Source organism: Ranitomeya variabilis, chromosome 4 (genome assembly GCF_051348905.1).
Source record: "Ranitomeya variabilis isolate aRanVar5 chromosome 4, aRanVar5.hap1, whole genome shotgun sequence".
Lineage (NCBI taxonomy): Eukaryota > Metazoa > Chordata > Amphibia > Anura > Dendrobatidae > Ranitomeya > Ranitomeya variabilis.
In genome coordinates, this window is record NC_135235.1 from 682,570,290 (window position 1) to 682,592,190 (window position 21,901).

Here is a 21,901-nt window from a genome sequence, read left to right on the forward strand (position 1 = left end):
GAACTATTTTCATAGCAAATAGCCAACAGGGTCGCAAGAAGCATGCAAAAAAGGCGCAAAATAACTGCCCGTGAATTGAGGAAAATCAAGCGTGAAGCTGCCAAGATGCCATTTGCCACACTTTTTCCATATTTCAGAGCTGCAATGTTGCTGGAGTAAAAAAAAAGCACAAGTTGTGTGATACTCAGGGACATGGCCAAGGTAAAGAAGGCTGAAACACGACCATCTTTGAACAAGAAACATAAGATAAAACATCAAGACTGGGCCAAGAAATATCTTAAGACTGACTTTTCAAAGGTTTTAAGGACTGATGAAATGAGAGTAACTCTTGATGGGCCAGATGGATGGGCCAGAGGCTGGATCAGTAAAGGACAGAGAGCTCCACTCTGACTCAGACGCCAGCAAGGTGGAGGTGGGGTACTGGTATGGGCAGGGCCGGTTTTAGACAAAGTGGGGCCCTAGGCAAAAATTTTAAGTGGGGCCCCAAATGAAAACATTGTAAAATCACACAAACATTTAGGTTACATTACATGAGCAGGATGTGGATACAGTTGGTTGAGGGGCCTGGAGCCAGTGCTCACACTGTAGCCCCCATATTTAGGGGCCTTATATCGGCCAACAGGTCTGCCACTATTAGCTGTATGCAGGGGCGTTGCTAGGGTCAGAAAAGATTGGGGGCCCAAGCCCCAAGACAAAGAGTTGCCCCCAACCCCCTCTTAATTTTGTTTTAAAACCACAGATAATACAGTGATAACTCTCTGAGTACAGATAATGTATTAGATGTCACCTGCAGTCCTATGTAACACCACAGATAGTCTTACTCTGGAACGCTATGTCTATGTTCACATGCAGCATTTTCTTTCAGTAGCCAAAACCTTTTCTATTAGCAGTAAAAATGTTGCATTCAAAACACCTGTTTTTCAGCTTGTTTTGTGGTGTTCTTCACTTTTTTCAGCCTTTTTTTGGAGTGAGGATGTTTGCTTTGTCTACAGTATCTTTAAGACCACATTCATATGATCAGTATTTGGTCAGTATTTCACAAAGTTTAAAAAATGCTGCAAATGTTGCAACGTTGTTTTTCGCTGCATTTTTGGTGAATAAAACTAACTTTATTAAACATGTACTGTAGACAAAAATGCATACTGTAAAAAACAAACAGCAAAAGCTCTAACGGTGTGTGCCCACAGTCAGTAAACGCTGCGGGTCGGCTGCTGTGTACTTGTGCACCGGCCAGATGTTACAGTATAGTGGAGGGGATTTCAAGAAATTCCATCTCTACTATGCGTGCACTATCACCTGCACCTCACCCGCAGAGACGGACATGGGGCGCGTCTCTCCAGACCCCAGCATGTCAATTTATCTGGCGTAGACGCGAGTCTCCACCAGAGAAATCTCACCCCTGTAATGTATAGGATGCAGGGATTCTGCCCAGATCAATGAACACACTCGGAATCACCTGTGTTCAAAACATGGCAGCGCTTTGGATGCAGCACATGTCCACTTTATCCAAAGGGCTGCCATTTCCGGATCCTCTGCACATACCCTAAAAAATGGGGGCTTTGAAAGAGGTGTTTTTACTGCCAAGAGAGCAGGTTTTGGCTGCAAAAAAAAATGCACCAAAAACGCTGAGTCCTATGCACACCTGTACTATATATGTGTATGGTTTACCCTTATTATTTCACGTGGGAATTCATTTATTTCTTTATAATAAATACCCTGATTCAGCAGACAATATTCCTGTCTTGTGTCATCCAGACAGTAGTGACAGGAGGTCGTCCTGTCAGATTACAAGCAGTGACTGTGGTCAGAGCCTATGCTGATGGCTGCTGTATGTGACTGTGAAACCTGATCCTACAGCAAACAGCACAGAGCTCTGGGACCACAGTGAGTAAATCACTGCACTGAGGGGGTCTCAAGGGGGGTTTGGGAGAGACGCTCTGAGACTACAAAGCAATGCACAGCATTATTCACTGCTGAACACTCTCTGGGCACTTCATACAGGGGTTGCAGATGCAGGGGCCCCCTTGTAGGTGGGGGTCCCAGGCGTCTACCTGGTCTGCCTGTGCCAAAAGCCGGCCCTGGATATGGGCTGGCATCATCAAAGATGAACTTGTGGGACCTTTTCGAATTGAGTATGGAGTGAAGCTTAACTCCCAGGCCTACTGCCAGTTTCTGGAAGACAATTTCTTCAAGCAGTGGAACAGGAAGAAGTCGGTATCATTCAAGAAAAACATGATTTTCATGCAGGACAATGCTCCATAACATGGCTCCAACTACTCCACAGCATGGCTGGCCAGTAAAGGTCTCAAGGAAGACAAAATAATGACATGGCCCCCTTGTTCACCTGATCTGAACTGCATAGAGAACCTGTGGTCTCTCATAAAATGTGAGATCTACAGGGAGAAAACAGTACACCTCTCGGAACAGTGTCTGGGAGGTTGTGGTGGCTGCTGCACGCAATGTTGATCGTAAACAGATCAAACAACTGACAGAATCTATGGATGGAGGCTGCCGAGTGTCATCATAAAGAAAGGTATATTGGACACTCATTTTTGGGGGCTTTGTTTTTGCACATCAGAAATGTTTATTTTTATATTTTGTGCAGTTATGTTGGTTTACCTGGTGAAAATAAACAAGTGAGATGAGAATATATTTGGTTTTTATTAAGTTGCCTAATAATTCTGCACAGTAATAGTTACCTGCACAAACAGATATCCTCCTAAGATAGCCAAATCTAAAAAAACAAAAACTCCAACTTCCAAAAATATTAAGCTTTGATATTTATGAGTCTTTTGGGTTGATTGAGAACATAGTTGTTGATCAATAATAAAAATAATCCTCTAAAATACAACTTGCCTAATAATTCTGCACACGGTGTACAGAACTAAGAAAGCAATCTTATATACAGGACTAAGAAAGCAATCTTATATACAGAACTAAGAAAACAATCTCATATACAGAACTAAGAAAGCAATCTGATATACAGAACTAAGAAAGCAATCTGATATACAGGACTAAGAAAGCAATCTCATGTACAGAACTCAGAAAGCAATCTTATATACAGAACTAAGAAAGCAATCTGATATATAGATCTAAGAAAGCAATCTTATATACAGAACTAAGAAAGCAATCTTATATACAGAACTAAGAAAGCAATCTTATATACAGAACTAAGAAATCAATATTATATCCAGAGCTAAGAAAGCAATCTTAGGCCTCTTTCACACATCCAGATAATTCCGGTACCGGAATAAATCGGTACCGGAGTTATCCGTGTCCGTGTGCCTGTGAACTCACGTAGGCCATACGTGCGGCACACGTGTGCCGCCCGTATGGCGAGTGGGTACCACACGGAGCGTATGGTACCCACGCGTGTGGTACCCTGCATCGTGCTGAAGCCGCGATTCATATGTTCCCTGCAGCAGCGTTTGCTGCAGAGAAAATATGAATAATAGTGTTTAAAATAAAGATCTATGTGTCCTCCGCCCTCCCACCCCCTGTGCGCCCCCCCACCCCCTGTGCACCCCCCCGCTGTTCAGAAAATACTCACCCGCTCCCACGTTGGCTGTCGCGGCTTCCTGGTCTGGCCCCATCTTCTCCTGTATGCGGTCACGTGGGGCCGATCATTTACAGTCATGAATAGGCGGCTCCACCTCCCATAGGGGCGGAGCCGACTATTCATGATTGTAAATGAGCGGCCCCACGTGACCGCATACAGTAGAAGGCGCGGGGCAGAGAGGAAGGAGTGACAGCCAACGTGGGAGCGGGTGAGTATTTTCTGAACAGCGAGGGGGCGCACAGGGGGTGGGAGGGCGGCGGACACATAGATCTTTATTTTAAACACTATTATTCATATTTTCTCTGCAGCAAACGCTGCTGCAGAGAAGATATGAATGGCGGCTTCAGCACCAGTGGGGGGGACAGCGCTTTCTGTAGCGCTGTCTCCTGCACGCCACATGGACTGCAAACGGAGACCGTCCGTTTGTGGTCCGTGTTTTACACGGACCCATTGACTTTACGGGGCCGTGTAATACGTGCGCTCCCACGAACACTGACATGTCTCCGTGTTTGGCACACAGAGACACGGTCCGCAAAAAATCAATGACATCTGCATTGATTTTTATGGGTCTACGTGTGTCAGTGTCTCCGGTACGTGAGAAAACTGTCACTACACGTACCGGAGGCCTTATATACAGGACTAAGAAAGCAATCATATATACAGAACTCAGAAAGCAATCTTATATACAGAACTAAGAAAGCAATCTTATATACAGAACTAAGAAAGCAATCTTATATACCGAACTAAGAAAGCAATCTTATATACAGAACTAAGAAAGCAATCTTATATACAAAACTAAGAAAGCAATCTTATATATGGAAATACGAATTAAATTTTATATACAGAACTTAGAAAGCAATCTTATATACCGAACTAAGAAAGCAATCTTATATACAGAACTAAGAAAGCAATCTTATATACAGAACTAAGAAAGCAATCTTATATACAGAACTAAGAAAGCAATCTTATATACAGAACTAATAAAGCAATCTTATATATGGAAATACGAATTAAATTTTATATACAGAAATAAGAAAGCAATCTTATATAGAGGACTAAGAAAGCAATCTTCTATACAGGACTAAAAAAGCAATCTTATATACAGGACTAAGAAAACAATCTTATATACAGAACTAAGAAAGCAATCTTATATACAGAACTAAGAGAGCAATCTTATATACAGAAGTAAGAAAGCAATCTTATATACAGAACTAAGAAAGCAATCTTATATACAGAACTAAGAAAGCAAACTTATATACAGAACTAAGAGAGCAATCTTATGTACAGAACTAAGAAAGCAATCTTATATACAGAACTAAGAAAGCAATCTTAAATACAGAAGTAAGAAAGCAATCTTATATACAGAAGTAAGAAAGCAATCTTATATACAGGACTAAGAAAGCAATCTTATACACAGAACTAAGAAAGCAATCTTATATCCTGGGGGGGCACTTACTTTTCACACACAGGACCGGGGGGGCACTTACTTTTCACACACAGGACTGGGGGGCACTTACTTTTCACACATAGGACCGGGGGGCACTTACTTTTCACACACAGGACCGGGGCGCACTTACTTTTGCACACCCGGGGCGCACTTACTTTTGCACACCCGGGGCGCACTTACTTTTGCACACCCGGGGCGCACTTACTTTTGCACACCCGGGGCCCACTTTCTTTTGCACACCCGGGGCCGTGGGCGCACTTTCTGTTGCACACCCGGGGCCGGGGGCGCACTTTCTTTTGCACATCCGGGGCCGGGGGCACACTTACTTTTGCACACCCGGGGTGCACTTACTTTTGCACACCAGGGGCGCACTTACTTTTGCACACCCGGAGCGCACTTACTAATGCACACCCGGGACCGGGGGCACACTTACTTTTGCACACATGGGGCCGGGGGCGCACTTACTTTTGCACACCCGGGGCGCACTTACTTTTGCACACCCGGGGCGCACTTACTTTTGCACACCTGGGGCCACTTACTTTTGCACACCCGGGGCGCACTTAGCTTTGCACACCCGGGGCGCACTTACTTTTGCACACCCGGGGCCCACTTACTTTTGCACACCCGGGGCCCACTTACTTTTGCACACCCGGGGCCCACTTACTTTTGCACACCCGGGGCACACTTACTTTTGCACACCCGGGGCGCACTTACTTTTGCGCACCCGGGGTCGGGGGCGCACTTACTTTTGCACACCCGGGTCCGGGGGCGCACTTACTTTTGCACACCCGGGGCCGGGGGCACACTTACTTTTGCACACCCAGGGCCGGGGGGCACTTACTTTTGCACACATTGGGCCGGGGGCGCACTTACTTTTGCACACCCAGGGCGCACTTACTTTTGCACACCCGGGGTGCACTTACTTTTGCACACCCGGGGCCCACTTACTTTTGCACACCTGGAGCGCACTTAGTTTTGCACACCCGGGGCGCACTTACTTTTGCACACCCGGGGCCCACTTACTTTTGCACACCCAGGGCCCACTTACTTTTGCACACCCAGGGCCCACTTACTTTTGCACACCCGGGGCACACTTACTTTTGCACACCCGGGGCACACTTACTTTTGCACACCCGGGGTCGGGGGCGCACTTACTTTTGCACACCCGGGTCCGGGGGCGCACTTACTTTTGCACACCCGGTGCCGGGGGCGCACTTACTTTTGCACACATGGGAGCCGGGGTGCACTTACTTGCTCACACACGGGGGGCAGGGGTGCACTTACTTTTGCAAACTCGGGGGCCAGCGGTGCACTTCTGCACACACGGTGGGGCAGGGGTGCACTTACTTTTGCCCACATAGGGCCGGGGTGCACTTACTTTTGCACACTCGGGGGCCAGGGGTGCACTTACTTTTGCACACACGGGGCGGGGGGCACTTACTTTTTTACACACGGGGCAGGGGCACTTACTTTTGCACACACGGGGGCCGGGGGTGCACTTTTGCACACACGGGGGCCGGGGGTGCACTTTTGCACACACGGGGGCCGGGGGTGCACTTATTTTTTCACACATGGGGCCTGGGGTGCACTTACTCTTGCACACTCGGGAGCCAGGGGTGCACTTACTTTTGCACACACGGGGGCCAGGGGTGCACTTACTTTTGCACACACAGGGGGCCGGGGGCGCGCTTACTTTTGCCCACACGGGGCCGGGAGTGCACTTACTTTTCACACACGAGACGGGAGGGTGTCATAGTCACTTTATTCTGATGTTTGACTTTGATAAATGATCATGTCCTAAAATGGACACCGTACATTTGCATAGTTGCCATCTTTGGAAGTTCAAGTTGGGGGTCATGGAAAGGTCGCCATTAATTCCTATGGGAAATTTTATTTTTAAAATGCGATTTTTAAAAAAACTACAAATCGGATTGACTCCAAAAATACATAGCACACCTGTCCCCACCGAGGGCTTCGAAACGCCACCTGAACGGGGTCTCTGCACAGAGCGGTTTGGGCCGCATTAATTGCGGAAAACGCGGAGAAGAATAAAATATAAGAAATCGGATTACAATATGTTGCTTGAACCTAGGGGGTTCAAGCACCATAAATATAAGAAATCGGATTACAATATGTTGCTTGAACCTAGGGGGTTCAAGCACCATAAATATAAGAAATCGGATTACAATATGTTGCTTGAACCTAGAGGGTTCAAGCACCATAATAATATTCAAGCCGCAATAATGGTGACTAGGGTTGAGCGACCTTTACATTTATAGGATCGGGTCGGGTTTCACGAAACGCGACTTTTTCAAAAGTCGGGTCGAGTGAAATCGGCCGATCCTATAAAAAGTCGGGGTCGGGGTCGGCCGAAACTCGAAACCCAATGCAGTGCATTGGGTTTCCAATGGTTCCCAGGGTCTGAAGGAGCGGAAACTCTCCTTCAGGCCCTGGGATCCATATTTAAGTGTAAAATAAAGAATTAAAATAAAAAATATCGCCATACTTACCATCTGATGCGCCCTGGTACTAAGCGGGAACCTTCCTTCCTTGGAATCAGCCTTCCAGGACCTTGCGGTGACGTCGCGGGGACGTCGCGGCTTGTGATTGGTCGCGCGGCCGCCCATGTGACCGCTCGCGCGACCAATCACAAGCCGCGACGTCACCATGACGTCACCGAAGGTCCTGGAAGGGCTGATTCTTAGGAAGGAAGGCTGCCGGAAAGAAGCCGAGGGTGAGTATATTCCTATTAGGTATATACTCACCCTCGGACGCGCCCTGCTTCTTTCCGGCAGCCTTCCTTCCTAAGAATCAGCCCTTCCAGGACCTCCGGTGACGTCATGGTGACGTCGCGGCTTTTGATTGGTCGCGCGAGTGGTCACATGGGCGGCCGCGCGACCAATCACAAGCCGCGACGTCCCCGCGACATCACCGCAAGGTCCTGGAAGGCTGATTCTAAGGAAGGAAGGTTCCCGCTTAGTACCAGGGCGCATCAGATGGTAAGTATGGCGATATTTTTTATTTTAATTCTTTATTTTACACTTAAATCTGAATTCCGATACCAATTCCCGATATCTTAAACATATCGGGAATCGGTATCGGAATTCCGATTCCAGATTCAGAAGATCGCCGACTTCATGGCCGACCCCACACAGGGGTCGGGTCGGGTTTCATGAAACCCGACTTTGCCAAAAGTCGGCGACTTCTGAAAATTGCCGACCCGTTTCGCTCAACCCTAATGGTGACAATCAGACATTCAACATAACGTCACACAGTATATAGTGACAAAATAGACGCTTAAACTATAAAATACACTAATAATTAAAAATAATATACAAGCCGCAATAATGGTGTCAATCAGACATTCAGTATTAAATAAACATTTTACAGCCCATGATACGCTAACAGATACTCACATTGACGGTGTTCAATATCTTGTCCCCTCTTCAGCCGGAGTGTTCTGATAATCTGACTGAAGAGCCCGTACCGGTATATATGTATGCACGGATGACTATGTCACGTCAACAATTTTTTGTTGAGTCATGCAAAAAATTGTAACCTAGGTAAGGAAAAATTTAAGCCATTACCGGTTTTACCACGTGTAACTATAATTTGTATTGACTGATGTGACTAGATCATGTTCCTACCCTCAGGATATATTCCTACTGATTATACCGTACAGTCGCAAAACCACATTCCTATTTGTTTTTGCAGTCCACGGGTTTAAAACAAGCATCTACTATATAATTGTCTAAGGGTCACTTCCGTCTGTCTGTCTGTCCTTCTGTCTGTCTGTCTGTCATGGATATTCATTGGTCGCGGCCTCTGTCTGTCATGGAATCCAAGTCGCTGATTGGTCTCGGCAGCTGCCTGTCATGGCTGCCGCGACCAATCAGCAACGGCCACAGTCCGATTAGCCCCTCCCTAGTCCCCTACAGTCACTGCCCGGCGCCCGCTCCATACTCCCCGCAGTCACGGCTTACACAGGGTTAATGCCGGCGGTAACGGACCGCGTTATGTTGCGGGTAACTCACACCGTTACCGTCGCTATTAACCCTGTGTGACCAAGTTTTTACTATTGATGCTGCCTATGCAGCGTCAATTGTAAAAACATTTAATGGTAAAAATAAAAAAAAAATAAAAAATCATTATATACTCACCTTTCCCGCTCCTCGCGACGCTCCAGGCAGGTTCCGGTGCAAGGATGGTCTGCGAAAAGGACCTGCCATGACGTCACGGTCATGTGACCGCAACGTCATCGCAGGTCTTGAGCGCCTGCGCGAGAAGGACCTGCCGTGACGTCACGGATATGTGACCGCGACACGGTCATGTGACCGCGACATCATCCCAGGTCCTGCGCGAGTAGGGCCTGCCGTGATGTCACAGTCATGTGACCGCAACACGGTCATGTGAGCGCGACATCATCACAGGTCCTGCGCGCCTGCACGAGAAGCAGGCAACAGAACTACAAGGGTACCATCGGAAGGTGAGTATATGTTTATTTTTTATTATTTAACCTGTCACATACATGGCTGGGCAATATACTATGTAGCTGGGCAATATACTACGTGGCTGGGCAATATACTACGTGGCTCTGTGCTGTATACTACATTGCTGGGCAATATACTACGTGGCTCTGTGCTGTATACTACGTCGCTGTGCAATATACTACGTGGCTCTGTGCTGTATACTACGTAACTGGGCAATATACTACGTCACTGGGCAATATACTACGTCACTGGGCAATATACTACATGGCTGGGCAATATACTACGTGACTGGGCAATATGCTACGTGGCTGGGCAATATACTACGTGACTGGGCAATATACTACGTGGCTGGGCAATATACTACGTGACTTGGCAATATACTGCGTCACTGGGCAATATACTACGTGGGCTGGGCAATATACTACGTGGCTCTGTGCTGTATACTATGTAACTGGGCAATATACTAAGTCACTGGGCAATATACTACCTCACTAGGCAATATACTACGTCACTGGGCAATATACTACATGGCTGGGCAATATACTACGTCACTGGGCAATATACTACGTGGCTGGGCAAAATACTATGTGACTGGGCAATATACTACGTCACTGGGCAATATACTACGTTGCTGGGCAATATACTACGTGGCTCTGTGCTGAATACTACGTAACTGGGCAATATACTACATCACTGGGCAATATACTACATGGCTGGGCAATATACTATGTGGCTGGGCAATATACTACGTCACTGGGCAATATACTACGTGGGCTGGGCAATATACTACGTGACTCTGTGCTGTATACTACGTAACTGGGCAATATACTACGTCACTGGGCAATATACTACGTGGCTGGGCAAAATACTACGCGACTGGGCAATATACTACGTCACTGGGCAATATACTACGTGGCTCTGTGCTGCATACTACGTAACTGGGCAATATACTACGTCACTGGGCAATACACTACATGGCTGGGCAATATACTGCGTAACTGGGCAATATACTACGTCACTGGGCAATATACTACGTCACTGGGCAATATACTACATGGCTGGGCAATATACTACGTGGCTGGGCAATATACTACGTCACTGGGCAATATACTCTGTGGACATGCATATTCTAGAATACCCGATACGTTAGAATCGGGCCACCATCTAGTCCATTAGATAATCATGTATTCAGTATTAAATAAACATTATACAAACATAATCATAATAATAATAATAACAATAAAAATTATGATCTAGGTAATTAAACACACTGTTAGCAATTTTGCAGTAGACATTTTGTGACGCTGCTGCGGTAAGCGGTTATAATGAAAAGTTGTTAGTTCATTAAGGGATTAATCTAAATCCGATACCTTTTTGTTTTCAAAATGCCTAACGTCGACACTCTGCTGCACAAGCATTATTATACAGCAAAGAGACCCGGTTCCTACGGAGGTGTACAACGTCTGTATAATTCCGTTAAAAAATATGGCGTGCGTAGAAAGGATGTCGCAGAGTGGCTTAGCGAGCAAGAAGCGTATTCTCTACACAAAGCCGTAAGAAAAGGGTTTATTAGAAATCGGATCATAGTTAGCGATGTGGACAGTCTCTGGCAGGCTGATCTCGTCTGCATGAATGACTACGCGAGTGATAACGACGGTTTAAAATATATTTTAACGGTCATAGACGTGCTATCCAAATATGTCTGGGTCGTCGGACTGTGGACCAAGACCGGTAAGGAACTTGCAAAAGCTTTTGAGATGATTTTTAAAAGCGAGAGCCGTATCCCGCAAAAACTACAAACGGATCGCGGGAAAGAATTTATGAATAAATCCGTCGCTACGCTTTGTAAAGAGTATAACGTACACCAGTTCTTTACGAATAACGCGGTGAAACCTGCGGTCGTGGAAAGGTTTAATTGCACGTTGAAAGAGCGTATGTTGCGCTATTTAACGGCTAATAACACGTTTAGATATATAGACGTATTACCTGATATAGTGCGCTCTTACAATAACGCTTATCATCGCACTATAAAATGTATTCCGGCCTCCGTCACGAAAGCTAACTCCTTGACCATATGGCGCCGCGCTTATCAAGACGTCTCCACCGTGAAAAGATTTAAAGCTCTATTAAAACCGGAGGATCACGTCCGGATTGTACGGTATAAGCATATATTTTCAAGGGATACGAGCATACCTATACGCGTGAAATTTTTGTCGTCTCGTCTGTAAATACACGATTCAGAAAACCTCTCTACGCATTAAGCGATTTGAGCAGCGAAAGCATAGAAGGATCTGTTTATGAAGACGAACTACCAAAGGTACCGCAAGACGCTAATAGGATTTACAAAGTTGAAAAAGTGTTGAAAAAACGCAGGCGTCGCGGTACAACTCTTTATTTTGTGAAGTGGTAAGGCTATCCCGATAAATTCAACAGCTGGATAGAAGAAAATAAATTAACGGGCGTATAAAGCATGGAAGGCGATTTGTTTTTCGTCACCTTACCCAGCAATTCATCAATCAAAATCTAACCTGAAAATACCATTTCCAGCTACAACACCAAGTTAGTGAAGGTCGTTCATCTTTCAGGCGCTTATGAAGTGGCGTTAACGAAAATACAGTACCCCCATACTTGGAACACGTTTGAAGCTTTTGAAGGGAACTTCTACGCAGCTAAACACAACGAACCGTTAGAACATTATCACGTAAAATCAGGATTTTACTTGAACATTCATAAGCTGGTTGGTGCTGTCAATGCCCGAATAGAAGCTCTGAATTTATCCACACCTGCCTACAAAATACGGTATGATGAGCTACGTCGAGAGGTTATCCTACCCAACCCAGCCCCTATGTTTAATAAACTAGAAAGAGCATGGTGCCCCAAGAACAATTATAATAACACAACATAAACAATAAAGTATGCAAACTAGAAATTTTATTGATAGGGTACAAAAGACTAAAAACAGCACGGATGTATGAGGATGTGGTGTATGACTACTAAGAACACCAACAAGGAAATACGCACATATACAAAGGTCACAAGGGTACAGTCATGGAGCCATGTGGCATAATAATGAAAGTAAAACTAGCAGTATTGTGCACAATAAGGGAAGTGGCACAGGGTGGGGAAAGGACACTATTATATGTCAGTGACCAATGTCCTAAATGCAGGAGATTCCCACAATACCCAGCACCCGCCCCTATTGCAACTTGCCCGAAGAAAAAGTGCTATATCTAAGCCATAAGCCCCAGGCTGAGCTTACCCATATGTGCGATGTCCTATATATGGTGTCCAAAAAAGTGCCCCGACGCACGTTTCGCGATTGTCGCTTCCTCGGGAGGCAATGTGAGTGTGGCAAACTGAAGGGTGTTTTATATCATTATAACAGCTGTTGCTAATTAGCACTGGTGACAAGCGGCGCATGCGGGAAGACAATCTCGGCCCCGCCGCACTACTTCCGGCTATCCCAGCGGCGCACAGAGAGGGGAAATATCCCCGTGACGTCAACAAATCTGTGCGTCGCTGTTAGAGGATGCCGTTAGGAGGCGCGGCATAGCTAAGAGTCCACCGCGCATGCGCACCACCAGCGGCCATTTTGGAAAAGGGAATAAGTGCTGGCAAATCGGGGATACAGGTAAAATATGACTGCACATTTATAGAGAGGCATAAAATGTATATAGATTTTAACAAAGAACCATCGCTACCATTAAAGCGTAGTAAGTCATGGACAGTTAGAAAAAAAAAACTGATCATGATATATATGACACAAAAGCGAGATATATACAACATAAATATATGCATCATATTTTACTAATACTAAGAGAACGACGAATACTGCCACTTCCCCTTTGATGTATAATCGAAGAAGTGCTCCCAACAGATCTGCGATCTCTTCCAAATAGAAGTACTTGTAAATGGCATCACCAGCAAAGAAATATAGAAGAAACATGGAAACTAAAACCAAAATGAGAAGAAGAAAAACAATGATTAAAAACACCGATTAAAACAGTTGAAACAGGGGAACAATGGTATTAATACCAGAAGCGCGCCTATAGGAAAGGGACAAACGATAATTTTTCATTTAGGCCATTTGGGGCCATGGTCCCCAATAGCACTATCCAGCGGCACTCGACTTGTGCTAGGGTACGTTTGAGGTCACCACCCCTATTACCTAAGTGGACCCGATCAATACCCCGTACCTTGAATGTATCAGGGTTGCAGCCGTGATACATTTTGAAATGTCTCGGAATTGTTTTAAGTTCCAAGACATTGTCTATGTCCCTAGCTGCCTCAATATCCCTGACATGTTCTCGGACCCTGACGCGAAGCTCACGAGATGTGAGGCCTACGTAGATTAAATTACACGCACAAGTGGCGTAATACACTACATGAGTGGTACTACATGATATATAACTTGTGATCCGGTAGTCCCTACCCCCTCCCGCCGCAGAAAAAGAAGTGGTTCTAATGATATTCCTACATGCCTTACAGGAGCCACATGGAAAGCATCCCCACCTCTGTGGTCCTGAACCAAAAATTCTTGGGGGTGCAGGGACGTAGTGACTCCTCACCAGCTGATCTTTAAGACTCTTCCTCCTTCTCGCTGTAAGAAGGGGGCGGTCAGGCAAGATATTATTTAGGGTGGGCTCAGTTTTCAATACAGACCAGTGTCTCTGCAGAACCTCCCGAATATCATCCCATCTGTTGTTAAAGGTGGAGATAAACCTTAACGTCTGATCTCTCCCAACGGGAGTAGGTCTGGGAGGTCTGCAGAGCAACTGGTCTCTGGGGGAGCTCCTGGCACGTAAATAACCCTTTTTAATGACCCTTGTCATGGTTCCCAATGGCAAGGGAACGTCAGAGAACATAAATAACAGAACAGCTCTTGGGTGATGGAATCTCGAGCTGACCGTGAGCTAAACCTACCACACAACTAACAGTGGCCGGGTGGCGTACCTACGTTTTATCCCTAGACGCCTAGCGCCAGCCGGGAACTAACTAACCCTAATAGAGGAAAAGACAGACCTGGCTTACCTCTAGGGAAATTCCCCCAAAAAGGAGACAGAAGCCCCCCACATATATTGACGGTGAGTTCAGAGGAAAAGACATACGCAGTATGAAGGTAGGTTCAGCAAAGCGAGGTCCGCTTACTAGATAGCAAGAAGATACAATAGGGAACTTCACGGTCAGCTGAAAACCCTATTAAAATACCATCCCGAAATTACTTTAAGACTCATGTGTCAACTCATGACACCGGAGTGGCAATTTCGGCCCACAAGAGCTTCCAGCTACAGAAAAATAACATAACTGTGAACTGGAACAAAAATGCAAAACAAACTTAGGACTAAGAGTCCAACTTAGCTGATAGTAGTCTAGAAGCAGGAACATGCAACAGAAAGGCTCTGGTTACATTGATGGCCGGCACTAGAATAACTGAGCAGCAAGGCTAAATAGGATACTCCCATATCCTGATGGAAACAGGTGAACAGAGAAAGTGAAGCACACAAGTCCAGTACCACCAGTGACCACCGGGGGAGCCCAAAAACCAAATTCACAACAGTACCCCCCCTCAAGGAGGGGGCACCGAACCCTCACAAGAACCACCAGGGCGATCAGGATGAGCCCTATGAAAGGCACGGAAAATGTCATGCATAAAGGACTGAAAGACTGAAGGGGCATTTGAAAGACCAAAAGGCATTACTAAATACTCAAAATGGCCCTCGGGCGTATTAAATGCGGTTTTCCACTCATCCCCCTGCTTAATTCGCACCAAATTATACGCCCCACGGAGATCAATCTTAGAGAACCACTTAGCCCCTTTTATTCGAGCAAACAAATCAGTAAGCAGTGGCAGAGGATACTGATATTTGACTGTAATTTTATTCAAGAGTCGATAATCAATACACGGCCTCAAAGAGCCATCTTTTTTAGATACAAAGAAAAAACCGGCTCCTAAGGGAGATGAAGAAGGACGAATATGTCCCTTTTCCAGGGACTCCTTAATATATTCTCGCATAGCAGCATGTTCAGGTACAGATAGATTAAATAAACGACCCTTTGGAAATTTACTGCCCGGAATCAGATCTATGGCACAATCGCAATCTCTGTGAGGAGGTAGTGAACCAAGCTTAGGCTCCTCAAAAACATCACGATAATCAGATAAAAATTCCGGAATCTCAGAGGGAATAGATGACGAAATGGAAACCAAAGGTACGTCCCCATGAGCCCCCTGACATCCCCAGCTTAACACAGACATTGCTTTCCAGTCAAGGACTGGGTTATGAGATTGTAACCATGGTAATCCGAGCACCAAAACGTCATGTAGATTGTACAACACAAGGAAGCGAATCATCTCCTGATGGTCTGGATTCATACGCATAGTCACTTGTGTCCAGTATTGTGGTTTATTACTAGCCAATGGTGTAGAGTCAATACCCTTCAGAGGTATAGGAACTTCCAGAGGCTCTAGATCAAACCCACAGCGCCTGGCAAAGGACCAATCCATTAGACTCAAAGCGGCGCCAGAGTCGACATAGGCATCCGCGGTAATTGACGATAATGAACAAATCAAGGTCACAGACAGAATAAACTTAGACTGTAAAGTGCCAATTGAAATAGACTTATCAACCTTTTTTGTACGTTTAGAGCATGCTGATATAACATGAGTTGAATCACCACAATAGAAGCACAACCCATTTTTTCGCCTAAAATTCTGCCGTTCGCTTCTGGACAGAATTCTATCACATTGCATATTTTCTGGAGCCTTCTCAGAAGACACCGCCAAATGTTGCACAGGTTTGCGCTCCCGCAAACGCCGATCAATCTGAATAGCCATTGTCATGGACTCATTCAGACCTGTAGGTTCAGGGAACCCCACCATAACATCTTTAATGGCATCAGAGAGACCCTCTCTGAAATTCGCCGCCAGGGCGCACTCATTCCACTGAGTAAGCACAGACCATTTACGAAATTTTTGGCAGTATATTTCAGCTTCATCTTGCCATTGAGATAGGGCCATCAAGGCTTTTTCAGCCTGAATCTCTAAGTTAGGTTCCTCATAAAGCAACCCCAAAGCCAGAAAAAACGCATCCACATTGAGCAACGCAGGATCCCCGGGTGCCAATGCAAATGCCCAGTCTTGAGGGTCACCCCGCAGCAAGGAAATTACTATCCTAACCTGCTGTGCGGGATCTCCAGCGGAGCGAGATCTCAGGGAAAGAAATAATTTACAATTATTTTTGAAATTCAGGAAACGAGATCTATCCCCGGAGAAAAATTCTGGTATAGGAATTCTAGGTTCAGATATAGGAGCATGAATAACAAAATCCTGTAAATTTTGAACCTTCGTAGCAAGATTATTCAAACCTGTAGCCAAACTGAGGATCCATTTTAATCAGGTGAGATCAGAGCCATTCAAGGATTAGAAGGAGAGAGAGAGACAAAGGCTGCAATTAGAGCAGAAATGCAACTAAGTCAACTATAGAGCAAGCTCAGAGGGAAAAAAAAAAAAAAAATCTGCAGACTTCTTTTTCTCTCCTTTCTTCTGCCAACGGTTTTAACACTGGGCCGGCCATACTGTCATGGTTCCCAATGGCAAGGGAACGTCAGAGAACATAAATAACAGAACAGCTCTTGGGTGATGGAATCTCGAGCTGACCGTGAGCTAAACCTACCACACAACTAACAGTGGCCGGGTGGCGTACCTACGTTTTATCCCTAGACGCCTAGCGCCAGCCGGGAACTAACTAACCCTAATAGAGGAAAAGACAGACCTGGCTTACCTCTAGGGAAATTCCCCCAAAAAGGAGACAGAAGCCCCCCACATATATTGACGGTGAGTTCAGAGGAAAAGACATACGCAGTATGAAGGTAGGTTCAGCAAAGCGAGGTCCGCTTACTAGATAGCAAGAAGATACAATAGGGAACTTCACGGTCAGCTGAAAACCCTATTAAAATACCATCCCGAAATTACTTTAAGACTCATGTGTCAACTCATGACACCGGAGTGGCAATTTCGGCCCACAAGAGCTTCCAGCTACAGAATAATAACATAACTGTGAACTGGAACAAAAATGCAAAACAAACAGAACTAGCTGATAGTAGTCTAGAAGCAGGAACATGCAACAGAAAGGCTCTGGTTACATTGATGGCCGGCACTAGAATAACTGAGCAGCAAGGCTAAATAGGATACTCCCATATCCTGATGGAAACAGGTGAACAGAGAAAGTGAAGCACACAAGTCCAGTACCACCAGTGACCACCGGGGGAGCCCAAAAACCAAATTCACAACAGACCCTCCATCTGTAGCCCCGGTCCCGGAACCGACCGACAAGGTCCCGAGCCTGACGCTCAAAGATCCCATCCGCAGAGCAAACCCTCTTCATTCTAAGGAACTGGCCCACTGGTATAGCTCGTATAGTTGACCTGGTGTGAGCTGAGCTAGAGTGCAGAAGGGCATTAACCAATGTTTCCTTGCGGAATACATCAGTCTGTATAACCCCATCTTCACACCTCATTATTTTAATATCCAAAAAATCGATGTCGTTGATGGCTATTCGATGGGTAAGCCGGATGTTACGGCTATTTTGATTCAGCTCACGGATGAAATCAAGGAGAGCCGGCTCGGGACCCTGCCAGATCAACAACACGTCATCTATGTAACGGTACCAGCACTGCACATGTTAGGCGGCGCATGCGCCCTCCCCAAAAACCTCCCTCTCCCAATAACCAAGAAAGAGGTTAGCGTACGAGGGCGCACACGCCGCACCCATGGCAGTGCCGCGATTTAGTAGAGGTTATCCTACCCAACCCAGCCCCTATACAGTTTGCTCTGGGTACTAAGCAAAAATTTATTTTCGGCCTACAGATCGTCGATGACTCCCCCGTTGCTTTAATGCCGTGGAATCACCGCTTTTACCCCGATTCAAAGGCTGATTTTTATTCGCTTTTTGTATACACTGATATAATTCAACATCAGCTTGTGGGGGACAGCTACGTTCAACTGTTACGAACCATAGAAGTTAGCGGTGATGATAATGATATTGTCATGGTGCACTACTCGCGTCCCGATTACATACCGACTTTTTCATATCGGGAAGCGGGGAATATTATTACAATTTGAATAATACACTCTTGAATGTCCAGTGCCGTATCCTGAAACAGGATGGCGCGGCTCTCACGGCCGGCACGCGTGTGGGCCTTATCAACTACCCCATAGCCACACTTTTCAATCAAGTGGACATTACTCTGGGGGACCGTTTGACTTCACAATCTGATAACCTTTATAGTTACCGTGCCTACATTGAAACGCTTTTAAACTACAGCCCGCAAGCGTTGAGATCGCAATTTACAGCAGGGTTATTCTAAAAAGATACGACCGGACATCATCAGAGCACCGTACTCGACGGCGATAATCAAAATCAAGGGTTCACACGCAGAGCCCACGCGACCCATCTCTCAATGCCTCTGGAACTTGTGGGACCGATCTTCGGTGACATTTTTAATCAACCGAAACTCATTTTGAACGGCCTAGATCTTAAGATCAAGTTATCAAGAAATAAGGATGCGTTTTGCCTTATGACCGCCGAGCAGGAACAGTTTAAGGTTCAGATCGTAAATGCGGCCCTCTATGTAAAAGGAGTACAAGTCTCTCCTGCCATCAGGATCAGTCACAGCCAAGCTCTTCTATCAAGCCCCGCTAAATACGCTCTAGACAGAGCCTGTTTGAAAGTCTATAGCATCCCCAGAGGAACAAGAAATAGTAATCACGAAAATCTTTTTCTGGGACAGATACCAAAAACTGTGATTCTATGCTATGGACAACGAGGCCTTCAGCGGAAGTTATCAGAAAAACCCGCTTTGTTTTCACCACTGTCGGATCAATCACGCGGCTCTGTATTTGGAAGGACAGCAGATTCCTACCAAGCCGTTTCACCCTAACTTTGACGCTGAACATGCTGTGAGGGAATATATGGCGCTCGTTCACATCTCCGGAAAACAAAAAGCAGATTTCGGATTAAGCGTAGACCGTGACGATTTTATGAGCGGCTACACTTTCTTCGCATCCGATTTGTCGCCGGATAAGGAGCCGAGCGCTCACTTTTCGCTCATTAAAACGGGCAACCTGCTGGCCGAAATTCATTTTGCGGATGCCACACCCCAGACGGTGAATATGATCGTTTATGCGGTCAACACTGCCATACTGGAGATTAACCATCGTCGAGAAGTCCTATACGACTTTAATTAAACTTTTGTGTCTCCACCGCGGCCTTCGTGTATAATGATTACCGTGCAACTGACGTGCCTTTTGCGATGAAATTCCGTTACTCGGAGTATGTTTGCCGGCGTATTTCCCTTCGACCTCTTACCGCGCACATTATCTGGCGTAGACCTAGCGCCTATATCATTAACACAGATTCTTCGGTAGAACCCGGTATGCATTGGCTACTTATTATTTTATGCAGGAACAAATCCTTATTTTTTGACAGTTACGGGTTACAACCTGACACCGCCATATTTCCGAAGACGATTATACAGTCTTTAAGAAGAAACATATCGTCGTATTGTTATCAGAACCGCCAGCTGCAAGACTCTATGTCAAGTTTTTGCGTTCAGTTTTGTATTTATGTGTTGTATCACGTCGCTGCGGGAATGACATTGAAGAGAGTACTGAAAAAGTTTACAAATTATTTAAAACGTAAGGATCATCTAGTTGCCTCTTTTGTACAAAATCTTTCTAACTCTCTCACGATTTTACATATGCCATTATGGGGCTATAATCAGGCTTGCAAACCGCCCTGCGCAACATGATCTTGCTCTGTTTCTGTTATATTACTAAAGTGTTTTTATACCGTTATTTCATTTTTTGTAATGTGTACTATACATTGCTTAGATCTAATTATTTCTTGTTCAATAAGTCATTCAGGCTATTTTGGTATGTTTGTTAATACGACACCCTCGTGTCAATAGTTTGTTGAAAATCTTGTTTAGCTGCGTCTTCTAGCTAAAAACGCCTGAAGCTATAGAAAAACTTGTTTAGATTAGCTTTCTAGATAAAAGCTGACCCGAAGGTATAAGGCGGTGAGTACTAATAAATAGTTTGCTGAAAACCTGATTAGATGTGCTTGCTAGCTAAAACTGGTTGAACGACCCTGGAACTATAATATGAATCCCCTTTTTCATTTCTTTAAATATTAGCTTTGAAATGACTGTATTGTAACATATAGGCGTGTGTTATGACCTGGTGGTTAGGAGCACCTGGAATGACCTGATGGTTAAACTAGACGGCAGGACAAGCTCTGGGGAGTGGGATCTCTGCTGACCGCAAACCCTAATCCTATCACACACACTAGAAATAGCCGTGGAGCGTACCTAACTCTCCCTAGACGCCTCTTCACAGCCTAAGAGCTAACTACCCCTAAAGATAGAAAATAAAGCCTTACCTTGCCTCAGAGAAATTCCCCAAAGGAAAAGGCAGCCCCCCACAAATATTGTCTGTGAGTTAAGAGGAAAGCCACAAACACAGGAATGAAACAGGTTTCAGCAAAGGAGGCCAGACTTACTAAATAGACTGAGGATAGGAAAGGGATGTATGCGGTCAGCACAAAAAACTACAAAAAGCCACGCAGAGTGTGCAAAAAGACCCCCGCACCGACTCACGGTGCGTAGGTGCCACTCTGCACCCCAGAGCTTCCAGCTAGCAAGGCAATATGTTAGGCAGCTGGACTAGAACTTAGCAAGTACTAATAAATATATTCAGTACACAATGAACAACAAATGAACTAGCAGGGACTTTGCTTCTGCTGGACTAGACAGGTCATCAGAAAGATCCGAGAGAGATCTGAACCCATACTGATACATTGACAGCTGGCATGAAGTAACGATCTGAGTGGAGTTAAATAGAGAAGCCAGCCTAGCCGCAAATGAGGGCAGCTGAGGAAGCAACCTCAGAACCAGCAGTTCCACTCACAGCCACCAGAGGGAGTCCACGGACAGAACTCGCCGAAGTACCATTCATGACCACAGGAGGGAGTTCGAGAACGGAATTCACAACAGGCGTGTTTGTATATCGCTGTATTTTTAGATCTATTTACACCTTTTTCATTTCTTGATTTGTGTATACCTCTACGTGAAGCTACAATAAATGTATTTTATTTTTAAGCACTGTTTTTATTATGTCATTATTATGAAAGCTACAACTGTCGCAGGATCCTGAGACTTCTTTCTCACACAAAGCATGTCTTGACAAGTTTTCCTACACACCCTGGAGGGCTATGAACGGGCTGGAGCTGTCATTAACCCTTGGAATCCTTCTCTCACAAAACATGTCAAGACATGTTTTTTCATACACTGGAAAGGTTTAGACAGGAAGTGGGAAGGACTTGGTCTCTCCACCTATCAAGAACTGAC